The sequence below is a fragment of the Lycorma delicatula genome, chromosome 4 (genome assembly GCF_047948215.1).
Source record: "Lycorma delicatula isolate Av1 chromosome 4, ASM4794821v1, whole genome shotgun sequence".
In the NCBI taxonomy this organism is placed as follows: domain Eukaryota; kingdom Metazoa; phylum Arthropoda; class Insecta; order Hemiptera; family Fulgoridae; genus Lycorma; species Lycorma delicatula.
The window spans coordinates 40,965,343-40,981,770 of record NC_134458.1 but is presented as its reverse complement, the minus strand read 5'-3'; positions in this window follow the sequence as shown (position 1 = coordinate 40,981,770).

Here is a 16,428-nt window from a genome sequence, read left to right as displayed (position 1 = left end):
AAAAAATATTTTGTTTAACTTAACTAATATATATTCTAAATATGAGCCAAAACGGGCCATAAATACAATTTTTCGAAATAACACCATCCCAGCGCCACCTACCGAATCAATTTTTTACCAAAATATTTCGTTTAACTTAACTAATATATATTCTAAATATGAGCCAAAACGGGCCATAAATACAATTTTTCGAAATAACACGATCCCAGCCCCACCTACCGGATCAATTTTTTAAAAAATATTTTGTTTAACTTAACTAATATATATTCTAAATATGAGCCAAAACGGGCCATAAATACAATTTTTCGAAATAACACGATCCCAGCCCCACCTACCGGATCAATTTTTTAAAAAAATATTTCGTTTAACTTAACTAATATATATTCTAAATATGAGCCAAAACGGGCCATAAATACAATTTTTCGAAATAACACGATCCCAGCGCCACCTATCGGATCCATTTTTTACGAAAATATTTCGTTTAACTTAACTAATATATATTCTAAATATGAGCCAAAACGGGCCATAAATACAATTTTTCGAAATAACACGATCCCAGCCCCACCTACCGGATCCATTTTTAAAAAAAATATTTCGTTTAACTTAACTAATATATATTCTAAATATGAGCCAAAACGGGCCATAAATACAATTTTTCGAAATAACACGATCCCAGCGCCACCTATCGGATCCATTTTTTACGAAAATATTTCGTTTAACTTAACTAATATATATTCTAAATATGAGCCAAAACGGGCCATAAATACAATTTTTCGAAATAACACGATCCCAGCCCCACCTACCGGATCAATTTTTAAAAAAATATTTCGTTTAACTTAACTAATATATATTCTAAATATGAACTAAAACGGGCCATAAATACAATTTTTCGAAATAACACGATCCGAGCCCCACCTACCGGATCAATTTTTTAAAAAAAATATTTCGTTTAACTTAACTAATATATATTCTAAATATGAGCCAAAACGGACCATAAATACAATTTTTCGAAATAACACGATCCCAGCGCCACCTACCGGATCCATTTTTTTGATAACATAGACTAGAATAAAATGTTCAACATTTTAAATAAATTACGATTCAAATACAGAGACAGAAGAACAATTTCTAACATTTACAGGAACCAAACAGCAACAGTAATAATTGAAGAACATAAGAAAGAAGCCGTAATAAGAAAGGGAGTCCGACAGGGATGTTCCCTATACCCGTCACATTATAATCTTTACAAGCTGTTAATGATATTAAAGAACAATTTAGATCCGGAGTAACAGTACAAGGTGAAAAGATAAAGATGCTACGATTTGCTGATGATATAGTAATTCTAGCCGAGAGTAAAAAGGAATTAGAATGAAGAACTACCGCATAAACTACGCAAGAACTACCGCATGAAAATAAACAAGAACAAAACGAAAGTAATGAAATGTAGTAGAAATAACAAAGATGGATCGCTGAATGTGATAATAGGAGGAGAAAAGATTATGGAGGTAGAAGAATTTTGTTATTTGGGAAGTAGAATTACCAAAGATGGACGAAGCAGGAGCGATATAAAATGCCGAATAGCACAGGCGAAACGAGCCTTCAGTTAGAAATATAATTTGTTTAAATCAAAAATTAATTTAAATGTCAGGAAAAGATTTTTGAAAGTATATGTTTGGAGCGTCGTTTTATATGGAAGTGAAACTTGGACGATCGGAGTATCTGAGAAGAAAAGATTAGAAGCTTTTGAAATGCGGTGCTATAAGAGAATGTTAAAAATCAGACGGGTGGATAAAGTGACAAATGAAGAGGTATTGCGGCAAATAGATGAAGAAAGAAGCATTTGGAAAAATATAGCTAAAAGAAGAGACAGACTTATAGGCCACATATTAAGATATCCTGGAATAGTCGCTTTAATATTGGAGGGACAGGTAGAAGGAAAAAATTATCAGGCAGGCCACGTTTGGAATATGTAAAACAAATTGTTAGGGATGTAGGATGTCGGGGGTATACCGAAATGAAAAGACTAGCACTAGATAGAGAATCTTGGAGAGCTGCATCAAACCAGTCAAATGGCTGAAGACAAAAAAAAAGTTACGAATATGTTATATTTAAGTATGTAATTTCTATAAGTTTTCGAAAAAGTACAAATAGATTAATGAACGATTTGTTTTTATTTAAAATGAAGAAACGGTTACATCTTTTCATTTTTATCTTTGTCTAAAATTACATCTGTCTGTTTAATATAGAATTTTATTAACTGTTACATTATATTTGATAAAATCTTTTATAATGATGATCTGTTCTGAAATTTACATAGTAATCAGGTTTCCATTAATTAAAAGTTATAGAAATTTTGAAAAAAAAAAATTAGATAAACGATAGAAAACTTGTAAATAACATTATTATTGCGTTTATAAAGGTGCTTTTTTTTTAATTATTAAAAAAATACTCATGAAATAAAATTAATAATTACTCATATTAAACAGAAGAAATAACAGTAAACAACGGTTTATGTTATGCCCAAATAAAAAATACTGAAATAACAATAAAAAATATTAATCTATTTTATTTAAGAATGACAAGTGATCATGTAATCTCAAATAAAGAGATTCAAATTATTGCTTTAAAACAGCATAAATTCTACCAGTCTTCTCAATAATTGGTAAAATAAGTCTCTGATATAAGTAATAATTTCATACTGCTGTTAAAAGTTTAACAATTCAAACTGTAAATTTAACAAAATGAAACATTCAGTTTCATATCAAATAAGATTGTAGAGAAAATTTCAACTGCCTACAATGAATAATCTTGGATTATTTAAGGTAACACCCAATTTCATTCTGTTGCAACAACTTTAACAATTCTACTGTAAATATGATATGAAACATTCAGTTTCGCATCAAATAAAATTACAGGAAAAATTTCAACAGCTTACAATGAATAATCTTACATTATGTAAGGTAGCAGCCATTTAATTTAATCATCTTTTTTTAAAATTCAATCAAAATATAGAAAAAAAATGTTATAGAAATATAGCGAAAAAACTGAAAATGTTGATACATAAAAATGTTTAATTACATTACTGTAATAGAAAAAAGAAAGAATGTTTCATCATGAAAGCACGGAACATTCTAGAAAAAACTATTTTTTATCAAACATATCATATTAATTTAAAATACAAAATATATAATCATATAATTCAGTCGATGCATATTTATATTAAAAATAGATAAAATATTAAATGAATTGTTATACTTCATTGCATTTTATAATTTTGAACAAAGGCATGTGCCACGTTATCAACTAAAATGCAGTAAACATTTAGGTTAAAGTTTTAATTAAATAATTCAATTTAAAATACTTAAAACTAGCATTTAATACTTATTCCTAGCATTAATATGTTGTATTTAATAAGCTTACCCTAATTTTAACTTAAACTCCTGGTCAGTTTACCATTTTATTTTAAAGTAACGACGGATTTGAAGTTAACTGCTCCGTAACTGCGACAACGAAGAGATACGTTAACCGACTAACGTCGAAAACAATATCGTATATCTTCCCTTAAGTTTCTTCTTTTTCTTAATTGAATATATAACCTTTAATTTTAATGAGTGAATAATTTTTATTTATTTATGAATTTTTATTATAATTATAAGTGAATTGAATTTTTATTTATAATACTATTTTATTATAATTTATAAAAATAATGTAATCTTTATTTTTATAAAAACAATAAAAATAGTCATCAATAAAAACAACTGCGATCAATGCAGCAGTAGTATATATGTATCATATTTCATTTGATCATATGTTCGGTCAAAGATAGGTTAGGAGAAATTAAATCAGTCGTAGTGAGTAAAAAAATTGAGAGAACGTTTAAAAAAACAATGGTTGTAGCAATATTTTAAGAAAATCTTGTTTAATGGTTTTTTGGTTACTAATAATTAAATACGTCTATTATAATTTAACCAAATTTTAATAAATTTTAAGATTGAAAGGTCAGCCTATGTTCACGTTCGTTTTTAACAGTTTTATTTTCAGTTTTACTGTGTGTTGTTTTAATAGAAATAGATAATAAAAAAACAGTAATGAAATGTAAGTAGTAGATTGTACTAAATGTTAACAAAATATATATATTAGAATTTCTACCCGGCTTCGCACGGGCTCTATTCATTAACTTTGTTATCTTTCTTTTACAGGAAAAATATTATTCTGTTGATGAATTTTTGGTAATACTAATCAAAAATATGAGTTTTCTGCATCCCGTTCAACGTGTACGTAAATATGTGCTCAAAACAATTTCCAATATATATATATATATATATAATTTCTTTTTATATTTGTTACTTAAACTAACGTGATCTACATAATATAATGTACTATATTTCAATCAAAATAACGTTTTATTTTTCGTTTACATACACAAGTCTTTATGTATTGTTAAATTTTACTAAATATTCATAAAAAAGAATTTTTACTCGGCTTCGCACGGTTAGTTAATAAATAGAATTAGATACCTTCTTTTAATAGACAAATTTTTTTTTAATCGTCAGCATTGTATTATTGACTATGTTGAAGTTGATTTATTTAAAATTTTCTTTAAAACCTAGCCGGGAATCAAACCAGAGACTTTTCGGTTTTATAGCAGAGCATGCTTCTATCGAGTCTGTCTTTTAACATTTGTGTTTTTATAAAACAAATTATATGAAATCGATGAATTATAAAATTTTAAATCTTTACTCATTTAAGAAATTAAAAAATCGCTGCAGCAGTAGTCACATTCGTATAAAAGTATGGTTTCCATAAAATATACTGTTAATTCTATGGGAACTATTATACATAATCTTAACAAAATACGGCAATCCTGAAATAACTTTTCAACAGTTAAATATAGAAAAGCTAAATTCAGCAATAGGATTATGACATAATTGTAAAGGGGATTGAAAAACAAAAATGTTTGCTTTACATAAAGCAATCAGGTAACGTGAAGTCTAATAAAAATGGCGGTCATTTAATGCCTTTTTTTAGAGATAATTAAAGAAATAATCTTCAGTACCTCTTACATAACTGTTCAACAATCAAAACTAAAAAATAAATATACGAGTATAAAATAAAATTTAGTAAATGCTCCAATCTCAAAACGATTTAAATTTCGGTATTAGATTACCAAACACCCATGCTCTAAAAAGAAACAAGAATTTTGGGGTAAAAATTTCGGACTACAACAACCCTTCAAAATGGTGGCCATTAAATATTTTCACAATTAGTTATAATACATCTACAGTAAATCACTAATAGCGTTCTCAAAAATATTTAAAAAAAATTAAAAATACGCTTTTGTTTAAAGATGCATGTAAAAAATAAAAATAATTTTACTTTCATATTAAATCAAGAATAAATCTTTATAATAAACTCTTTGAATAAATTCAAATAACGGTTTTTATTGATAATGATGATCTTTACATCTGTTTTCTACTGACGGTAGTGATTTTACTTTTATGTGAACATTTATTTATAATAATACATATTGAAGGAATTTATTAACAAAATTTCGGGTCTCATGAGTTATACGACCCCCACTATAAATATCCAATAAATAAATATCTGTCCATAAATATTTGTCCAATTACGGTTATGAGATAACCAAATAATATATATATATATATATATATATATATATAAAACCCACAAAACTTAACCTACCCTTGCTTCTCTCGCTAACCATGACTATCGAGCGAAGCGAGCGTAGGTAAGTTAGGTTAGATTGTATTTATACTTTTAGATTTATTTATTATATAAATTTATATATATATATAGGTCGTATAACCTATGAGATCCAAAATTTCTTTTCCATTTATATCACGAATAATAAAAGGGCGCATGGGGCTCCCTTTATTGTATTAATTATATTTTATAATCATTTCATTCATAATTTTCTATGTAATACAATGAAGGGCGCTCCATGCTTTTAATATTCGTGATAAAAACGTAATTTCTGAGAAAAATTTAAATAAAAATTCAAATTTAAATTTTTTAAAAAATCTGGTTGGTGGGTTATGTAGTTGTGATCTTGAATTTTAGTTAAATTGGTTGCAAAAGAAGTGGTTGAGATGAAAATTACAATGAAAAGCATAATAATACTGGAAAAGAATTACTATTGTTCTAAAAGTGACCCGTTTAGACACATTTATTTTTCTGACTCAACAGAATATCTATTCCGGGAAAATCGTTTACATAAGGGTGTATGTTGGAATTTATTACGCTTAATGGGTGAAGTGAACAAAAAAAATATATTTACTTTTTCTCGTCGGTTTTTTAGTAAAAAAATTCGCTTCTTGTGAAAAAAAATTAAAATTTGTTGGTGTTTACGACGTTCGGAGTACTTATCGGCCTGATGAGAATTTTCTGTAAAATATACATAAATATTTTTTAGTATCTGTAAATATTTAAATGAAGTGAATTAAAAGCTTCTTTTTTCTTCTAATAATTACTACAGAAATTTTAATGCTACCTCAGATCAACCTGAAAAGTAAAATCATGTGCTGGGCGTTGTAAAATCGCTGAGTTAATGAATATGTGCAATCACAAAAATTATGTAGGTCTATCAGCGCTACGTACAAAAAACTTAATTTTTTCAACAAAATCATTTAAATATTTATGTAATCGGTTTCTGCCTGATGTAAATAAAGAAAAGGGTGAAGGATTAAATTCTTATCAGAAGATTAAAATATTTCTTTGACCCGGGGTTTCAAAGCTGCATCAGCGAAGATTGTAGCAGTAGTATAATATGTCCACATACGGCATCAATTCGACCTTGACCCCGTCATCAGAAAGCTGGAAAATTAAAGGGAGACCACCCCTCCACAATTACTTCCTGTTTTTCGTTAAATTTTCAAGCTGAAAGAGTGCATTCACTGTAAAATACATATTAAAACACGGGTTTCAAATTTTAGTTCCCCAAAAATTAAGGGGGTCAAAGGTCAAAATGATGTCGTATGTGGACGTATTTTTTTCAGGGATTTTCGATATATTAAATAATAACTTCTCATCAAAAAAATCAGTGGTGTTTTACTATTATATTTTCATTGAATCCACTCTTTCATCGTGAAATTTAACTGCAAACGCAAAAAAATGTGTTAAACTTATCTAACAGCTACTCAGGTTACAGCCTGTGACTCTTCGTTTGTCTCGTATTTTACTACTTTTTCACTGTTAATGGTGAGTAAGAAACTATATTTTCATAAATTAATAAACAATCCGCTATTGTATTAGGTGTAAAGTTCTCTTTCTGTTTCAGTTTTAATTTTCAAATCGATAACGCCTATTTTAACCGATTCATCTTGTCTCGAACAATCAATCGCGTACAACGGATATTTGTTTTTACAATCTGAAAACGTGTACGGCGAATCGATCTTTTTATAATATGATTTTTGAAAGTCTATAAACATCTTAAACATCATCGTTCGATTCCCTTCTAAATCCTCGTACGGATAATGATTTGAATTTATGAATACTTCAATATTTTTCACATTACACGAATCAAATTCTGACGCGTCCCTTGTAGCTTTATTTATCCTATCGGTTTGAAAACCCACAATAACGTATCGCGGTTTGTCTAATTGTGATGATGTTTTTACGTTCCACGCCACAGATTTTGTTTGAGGAACTGTTGGATTTTCGAGAAAGTTCCCAAATTCTAAACGGCATACGGAACTCTTCGTTTTTCTTTATCGACCAATTCCAATAGATATTGAGACCCCGCCTTTAAATACGGTATAACCCGTGCGATTTCTGTTATTTCTAGTGTAGATTTACGATATGAAACTCTAGCCGGTATCGGTTTCACATCATCTCGACTACGTTTCAAGAATAAAACTCCTGCCTATTGTTTACGATTATTTTTTTACAGGCTTCAGCGAAACCTATCAATATCGATAACGGTATACAAAAACTAAAATTACTATCGTAGTTCGTATCAATTTTATTAGTATCCTTAACCCATCCGCCTAGTTCAGGTAATGGAATTAAAGAATTTGTCATTGAAATTGCGTTTTTCATTTTAGAGGTCACACCTGCATTTCCCGTTCTGGCCACTTCTTTCCCGTTTATTATATTTTGTATCTCGTCAAATAGAAAGGCGCCCGCGAAATTAACCAATTCTGATGTTAAGTTTTTACCGTTTTCGCCTACAAGCTTCCCACAAATACGTAAAAAACTATCACCCGGAACAGAATACTCATCCGGTTGATTTATTCTTATTCTAACCTTATCAACCGCTTTGTGAAATTGATTATATATTAACAATTCATCTGAACGTGTGACTTTTTTCAAATCGTCTACACATTTCTTTCGTATTTTTTCCACCTAATTAAATCAGCAATTCCCAGATAAATTGATTGATCGAGACGGTACACAACCCTCGCCACCCAGATCACCAGATCTTACGCCAATGGATTTTTGAGTATGGGGTTGGATGAAGTGTAATGTTTATAAATTGAAAGTAAATACCCGATAGACGTTACTTGACCGTATTATTGATGCTTTTGTGCCGTTAAAGAACAGCCCCGATGAACTAAAGCAACACGAGCAATCCACAAACGTGAAAATTTTATAACATTTTTACAATAAATTTTCGAAAATTTATTGTAAATTTCATCAACTTTTTACGTTAAAAATCATTTTTCCGTTAAATTTAGCTTTGTATTGCTCTAAATAAAAGTTCATTTTATTTAATTGTTACTCGCTTTCTGTTTGCTTTATTCATACTATTCTCTTTAGAATTAAATTTCGTACAAGTTTTATCTGTGTATTGGCAATTTAAAAAAGATGTTAAAAGTTAGACTAAGAATGTCCGTTCTTCGACTACCGTTTTTTGCGTTTTTCTAAAAAGAACTACAGAAGTTACAGTTCTCGGACTCATTTTTTTCAATTTTTCAGATTGAATTTCATATGAAACCATCAAATAGCTTACATTTTTGCGTCCCAAGAATTAATGTATGGCTTCATTTCACTGGAGGAGATGAAATATGAGCCAAATTTTTCGCTAGCCGTTAACTCGTTAACGCAGCGTTTCCGGACGTATGTTTACATGTACTTTTATTTTCCTGCCTAGCGCTGCAGTAGACATATACTGTAGAGGGAAAGTACGGCAATCTGTCCGATTTGGGCATATGCGGTTTTCACCGGATTTTTACGTTTTGACACCTAAGGAACCCGAAAAACCGGGTAGAAATTTTCCGAATCTTCGAATGTACTTGTATGTCTTTGGTTTACTTCTATATACGGGGCACTGATGCCGTTAAATTTTCAACTTAAAATGTCAAGGGGGTAAGCTTGCAACTAGGTCACACTCAGTATCTCGAGATTTCCACTGATGAAGGTCTTATTTTTCTTAGGCCCATTTGCTACTTAAAAAATAATATTTCCAAAAAAGTTATCCAAAATCGCACCCCGCTCTAAAATATATTCTAAATAAACTAGCGACTAAGCGGGTTGGTGTGTCATTAGTATCCGTTCTCACCACAAGAACCGCTAGTGTACCGCTGATGTACAACTACTGTAGTCGTACTGAAGTCTTTTTCTGCTTAGCTCTGTCACTAACTATGTTGTAACGTCACAGGTGAGCGATAGAATTAATGATATTTTAAGTGGCTGCTAGTACCGCCACACCCGCGCGAATGAAATCACGTATGCGCGCGCGTTTTAGTTAGAATCATTTAATTAAATAAAAAATACTATATTTAAATAAATTGATTAATATTTTTAATTAAGTTGTGTATGTTTGTGTAAAGCCGTGTATCAGAAAAAAGCCGCGTGACGGGAAAGTCCTACAACCATGTTGTCAGCTTTTATTTTTATTTTTACATGTAATGAATGAGCTGCTAAAATATCTACTTAACGTGATATATCATCCGTATTTTAACCAATATTATATGGTTTACGGTTATAATATTATTACACGGTCTATATGGTTTATAAACATATTTATAATTATAAACCGCCAAAATATAGTAGACAAGTTGTACGTACCATATTAATTCCAATAATCAATTATCGTGGGATCCCAGCATCTTCAGATTGTATTTAATTTATAATAATATTAAAATATGAAGATGCAGGATCGATTACTGCGAAAGAGAGAAAATCGATTATTGGAATATTTTAAGTGCAACTTTGGTTTTGGCGGTTTATATTTCATATAATGTTAAGTTTTATAAACACAATTGTCAATATATTAATAAATTATTAGAATTTCCGATAAAAAATATACGTATATTAAATGAAAACTTAACCACCAAAACTCAGTAACAGATAAGCAAAAGCTTAAAAAACTTAACACCAAAATCGATCGCGCGATCCCGCATTATCAATTGGAATAAAATGTTATAATTACATTAATCAAATATTAAAAACCTAAAAATTTAGAAAAAACTTACATTACCAGTATTATAACACTAAAATTTGTTACGATGAAAACATAACTCCAGAACTATTACTGGAATGAGTAATAATTTGAGTATAAATCTAGGTTTTTTAAAATTTGTTTATGCAATTATATAATTGTATACCAGCTGATGATGCGGGATCCCGTAAAATCGATTTTGGTTAAGTTTTACTGTGTTTTAGTGATTAGGTTATCAGTTAATATTGAATTTAATTAGCACACTAATCATTAGGTAATTATGTTAATCAATTATTTAAATTTTCAAAAAAAATAGTTATGTATATATATTATAGGGTGTCCAAGGAGGAATTGGCCAAACTTAAGGGACTGATTCGGGATATGAAACTAAACAAAAATATTCACGTGAACAAGTACCTTGATTCACTTCATTTTGTAATTTTTCAATAAAAAATAATTATATACTTTAAGAACAAATTTAGATATTTTAATGAAATTTGATACACATATCCCCAACACAATTTCTATAAAATATTTAAGAGAGGAGTATACCTGAAAAAAAATATTTTTCCTGTAAATCATATAAAGCTGATATCTTATAATGCGATTCCTGTAGGTAAATGAAATATTTTCATTATACATAATTAGCATTCAACCTCAACCATTCCTTAAAAAATGTGTTTAAGTGAAAATGCAGGATGGAGATGGTCATAAATTAGGGTTCTCTTGCCCCATTATTAAATTTAGCGTTAAATAAGAGACAAAACCTCATTCTTTGATTCATAAGAGGTTTTTTGTGTTAATATTTTTTTTGTCAAATTATAATTTTTTGGATAAAATTAAACATTTACTGAAACAGTAATTACACCGTTATTTTGAGCAGACTTTAGGCTTTCAGAAAAACAGGAAAAAGTTTGGCGGTTTTTGTTAAATTTCCTTAGATTAATGGGGATACTCCACCCTTAAGTTTTACCTTTGAAAATTCCAAATCGGTGGCCATTTACATTTTTTAATCGTTAATAGGTCTGCAAAGAGCTTTATCGAATAAAAGTAATTTATTGTACGTATTTTATTGAATTAAAATAATCATTATACAAATAGCGTTAGTTTTATCGAATTATGTTTTATTAGATAACATTTTAAGCATTTTATTATGAACAAAATGATTCCCCATTAGTTTAAATACATTGATAAAAAAGCTGAGATATGGTTGAAATTGTTAAAGTGAACACAAAATTTATGCAGCTAAACATTTTGCGCCTATTTTTACCCCGAAAAATGTTGGTGGCAAATATCTCCTTCAACACTCTTATTATATGTTTAATATTTAAACTAGTTTTTATACTACCTGCTAGAATTACGTTTATTATTAAAATATTTTCGATTTTTTCAAATTCAGCTTCAAAATTAATATAACAAAAGAAAAGTGCAGTTGTATATTCAATAGCAGTTGAAGAAAGAACAAAAATAAATGGTAAAACATAATGAAATCCACCCTATAAAAAAATAAAAGAACATCATCATTAATTTATAAAACATAAAATAACAAACATTAATTTTTTTTTTAAATTACGGGCGTGAATGTATGAAGAAATGGAAGTATTTACGGTTAATAAATTACAAATATAAAATGAAAAGTTTTACAAAAAGTTTCAGCGATGGCTATGAGTTCCTAACATGATTGTTAAGTTTTCTAAATACATATCTATCTTGTTTTTATTTTACAGCTGCATGTCAAAGTTAGTATTTCTTTTATTATAGATCTATCTAAAACATTAAATATCTAACACTTAATTCACCGATTAACACAATGAAACATGATAAACTAAAATATTAAAAATTATTACTCGCTTTCAAATTACATCGTTCATGTTACAATCGTTCTTCTAAACCATTTTTTAGAGATATATATAAATAATTTACTGTAGAAGCTATCAAAGATTATTTTGTCTTGTCTAAATATTATATATAAATATTTATATATATTTTAATGAGAAAATAATATATTTTTTCATTTAGTATCTTTTTTTTGTCTTCAGTCATTTGACTGGTTTGATGCAGCTCTCCAAGATTCCCTATCTAGTGCTAGTCGTTTCATTTCAGTATACCCTCTACATCCTACATCCCTACAATTTGTTTTACATATTCCAAACGTGGCCTGCCTACACAATTTTTCCCTTCTACCTGTCCTTCCAATATTAAAGCGACTATTCCAGGATGCCTTAGTATGTGGCCTATAAGTCTGTCTCTTCTTTTAACTATATTTTTCCAAATGCTTCTTTCTTCATCTATTTGCCGCAATACTTAATCATATAATATAATAATATTAATATTATAATATTAATATTATAATATTAATATAACAATACATAATCATATCTTTTCTTTATAAATTTCATATTATTTTCATGTGTTTTTCATACTGTATATCTATAATACAATATGAATTGTATTTCATGATTTTATATAATTTGTTTTTAGTTGTAAAATTAATACAGTAACTGATTTTCCTTAAAATACTGGTAATTTTGCATGCCTGCTGGTTAATTTATGTTATCAAAGTATATTTTAATTTAAACTATTTAATTCAAATCCTAGTTAAATACAAGAAACTCAGAATTTATAAATACCTTACTTATTTAATGCCAACAACATAACCATATTTGCGAAAAGATCAAGAATCAATAAATTTAAAACGGCACTTTTTAAAACTGATAAAAAGATATGATTAATAGAAAGTAGTAAACTTAACAAACATTTAAATTAGTAATAAATAAACTGATAGATAATTGTAATAGCTTATCGATTAGATGCCCACATGCAGCTAGTACTTAGTACCTTTTTTTCTTTTTCCTGTTTAGCCTCCAGAAACTACCGTTTAGATAATTCTTCAGAGGATGAATGAGGATGGTATGTATGAGTGTAAATGAAGTGTAGTCTTGTACATTCTCAGTTCGACCGTTCCTGAGATGTGTGTAACTAAGTTAATCAAACATTGATAAACACTGGCTTTAAATTTATCGGGTTACATTTTTATGGAAATGTTTCATTAAAAATAATATGAAAATAGATAAATCACATCTAAGAAATGACATCATTACACACTGTAATATTACATTGTGTTATTTTGAATGTAAAAAACCAAATTAAAATTTCAAGTTGTTAAGTAGATAACAGTGGAAGGTTTTTATAAATTCTATTTGTAATTAAACTGTACTGCAGTCAACTAAAAATCTGTTCTACAAATATACTGAATAGTCTTAAAAGATCGATTTAAAATTTCAAAGGTTTATTTTTTTAATTCCCAAGCAGCTAACATATGAAAAATCAGGTACAGTTAAACAGCTACTGACAGCTGCCTGTTGACATTAGCAATAGTTTTGAGAATACTCATGCGGGTTAACCATAAAAATTTGATTGTGAAACTATAATAAAAAGTGATCATATACACATCTGGGAGATTTTAAACTAACCCTTGAAATATTTTTACTTATATAAATAACTAGGCGGAATAAAAAAAAATTAATTTTAACCGCTGAAATCAGAACAAAATAATAATTACATAGTTTTAAATGAATTCCTTGTTTGTGAAAATTATAACAAGTGTAGTCATGACCATCTTTAATCTCAAAAATTAATCTCTACACAGTAATCATCTGTAACATGAAAAAAAAACAAAATTGTTCATTAAAAACAAACTTAAATATGTTAGATTCTTCATTTTATTTAATCTAATACAAAGCATATGCTAATGGCTTAACACCTACTGCGTAAAATTAAACAAAAAACAAATTGAAACAAAAAACTACTTATAAAAAATACAAAATAGGTAGTTTTAATTATTTTTTTTTGTCTTCAGTCATTTGACTGGTTTGATGCAGCTCTCCAAGATTCCCTATCTAGTGCTAGTCGTCTCATTTCAGTATATTTAATTATTACTTCATTAAAACTAAAATCTCTGAATTACAATGTTAGAGGCAAAGACAGCATCTATTTGAAAGTTTTTTTAAGTTTACAAAGAATAATTGGATATAACTTCAGTATTCAACAAAAAATATACAAATATAACTAACTATACTATGAGCAGAATATTTTAAACAGCATAAAGAAAATAAACAAAGTAACAGTGATTACATGGAAGACCATGTTATACAGCAGAATATTTTATAATCCAAAATAACAAAAAAAAATTATTTTTTAATAGAACGAACTGGATGACCTTAATGTAAAAATTAACCAATATAATGTATAAAAATGTTAATACACTTTTCTTCTCCTTAATCCCTGGAACATTTAATAAATAATTTTTTTCTATGTTTTTGTTTATGACAGCAAAAATATTAATTTAAAATTGTAACTTTAAACGACAAACTGAATGAAATTGCATAATAAATTTTTTTTTAAAAAACTTCAAAAAGTTTTCAACCTTCATCAGTAACTTAAGTCAAGCAGTCTTTCTGTAAAAATTTAACTTCTACAATGATAAACAAAACCAAATTGTAAGCAACTTCTTTTTTTTTAATCAGACTTCAAACTAAAGGTTGTCATAAAAGCATATGAATATGTGTTAAAGTATATATATTTTTTTATAGTTAATTACACAATTTGGTTCAGTTTATTGATATGACAAGTTAAACATTTTAAATTAATAATTACTTTATTCAGATCAGTTATAATTGTACTCTTTACACCATCTCAGGAATAGGGAAGTGTGAAACCTTTTTATTCCTTCTGGAATTGTTGACAAATCATCTTTTATTAGATATTGTCTAATTCCACGCATATAAATATTAATATATTTTTCCCATTTAAGATCTTTTGAATTAAATGGAAAAATTTTTTTGTCTCTCTCATCTAATGAGTGCCATAAATCCTGTGTATTTTTATCAGAAAATTCCCATTGCCTTAAAGAGAAATATGAGATTACATCCATAAATTTGTCAATTTTTTTCTGAAATTATTAATAACCTGAAATCAAATAAATAAAAACAAGTTAATCGATTAATTTAGGTATCAGGTTTTTCAATTTATTATTTGTTTATTATTGTGGTTTTTTATTATTATTACTGTTGTCACTATTATTGTTATTGATTTGTCTTATTTTATTTATGTTCTTAAATTAATAACTTATAATTATAGAATCATTTAAATTTTTAATCTCTCAATATCTTGATCGCCGGGAACACGCAACAATATGTTTATTAGCCCAACGGGCTGGTCTAATGGTTAAATCATTGTCACAGATCAGTTGTTTAATAGTTGATTTTTGAAGTCGAAGGTTCTGAGGTTCTAATCCTTATAATAGTTAATCTCTTTTATATTGATTTGAATGCTAGACAATGAATATGGTATACTTTCGTGATTGGGGTTCAATTAACCACACGAGTCAGGAAAGGTCAGCCAGATTCTGTACAAGACTACATCTTATTTACATGATGTCATACATATCACCCTTATTTTAATTGGCCATGAGGGGGGGGGGTTGTTTGTTGAAATCCCATAAATTAGAAGTAAAGACCCTGTTTTTTTATGTGGAATATACAATAACTTTATTAAATGGGTAATAAACATAGAAAACTTTTAAACAAAGCATGTAGAGAATTTAATTCTATATGAAATAGTGTAAGATAAGTTGAATAAAACAAAAAAAGTTAGAACAATTTGAATTTTATTTAGAAACAGTACACTAGATCAAGTTTACTAGTGCATTATACATACCAATTTGTAATAAATGTTCAAAAATGAGCCCACCATTTTCAACACATTTTTTTGCATGCTTCTTTCTATACTGTTTTTGTTGCTCTTTTTGTTCTTCAGTTGTCCTTAAGCAACTCAGCTGCATCCATAATGTGGGCAATTTATCCCTCACGCGAATGTATTTTTGTTTCATACAAAATCTTTTTTAATCATCCTCAGACACAAAATTCTAACTGTGTTAGATCAGACTATCTTGGTCACCAGGAATGTGGATCTCCACAACCAATCCATTTTTCAGAGAAATGATGATTTAAGTGAGTTGAAACAGT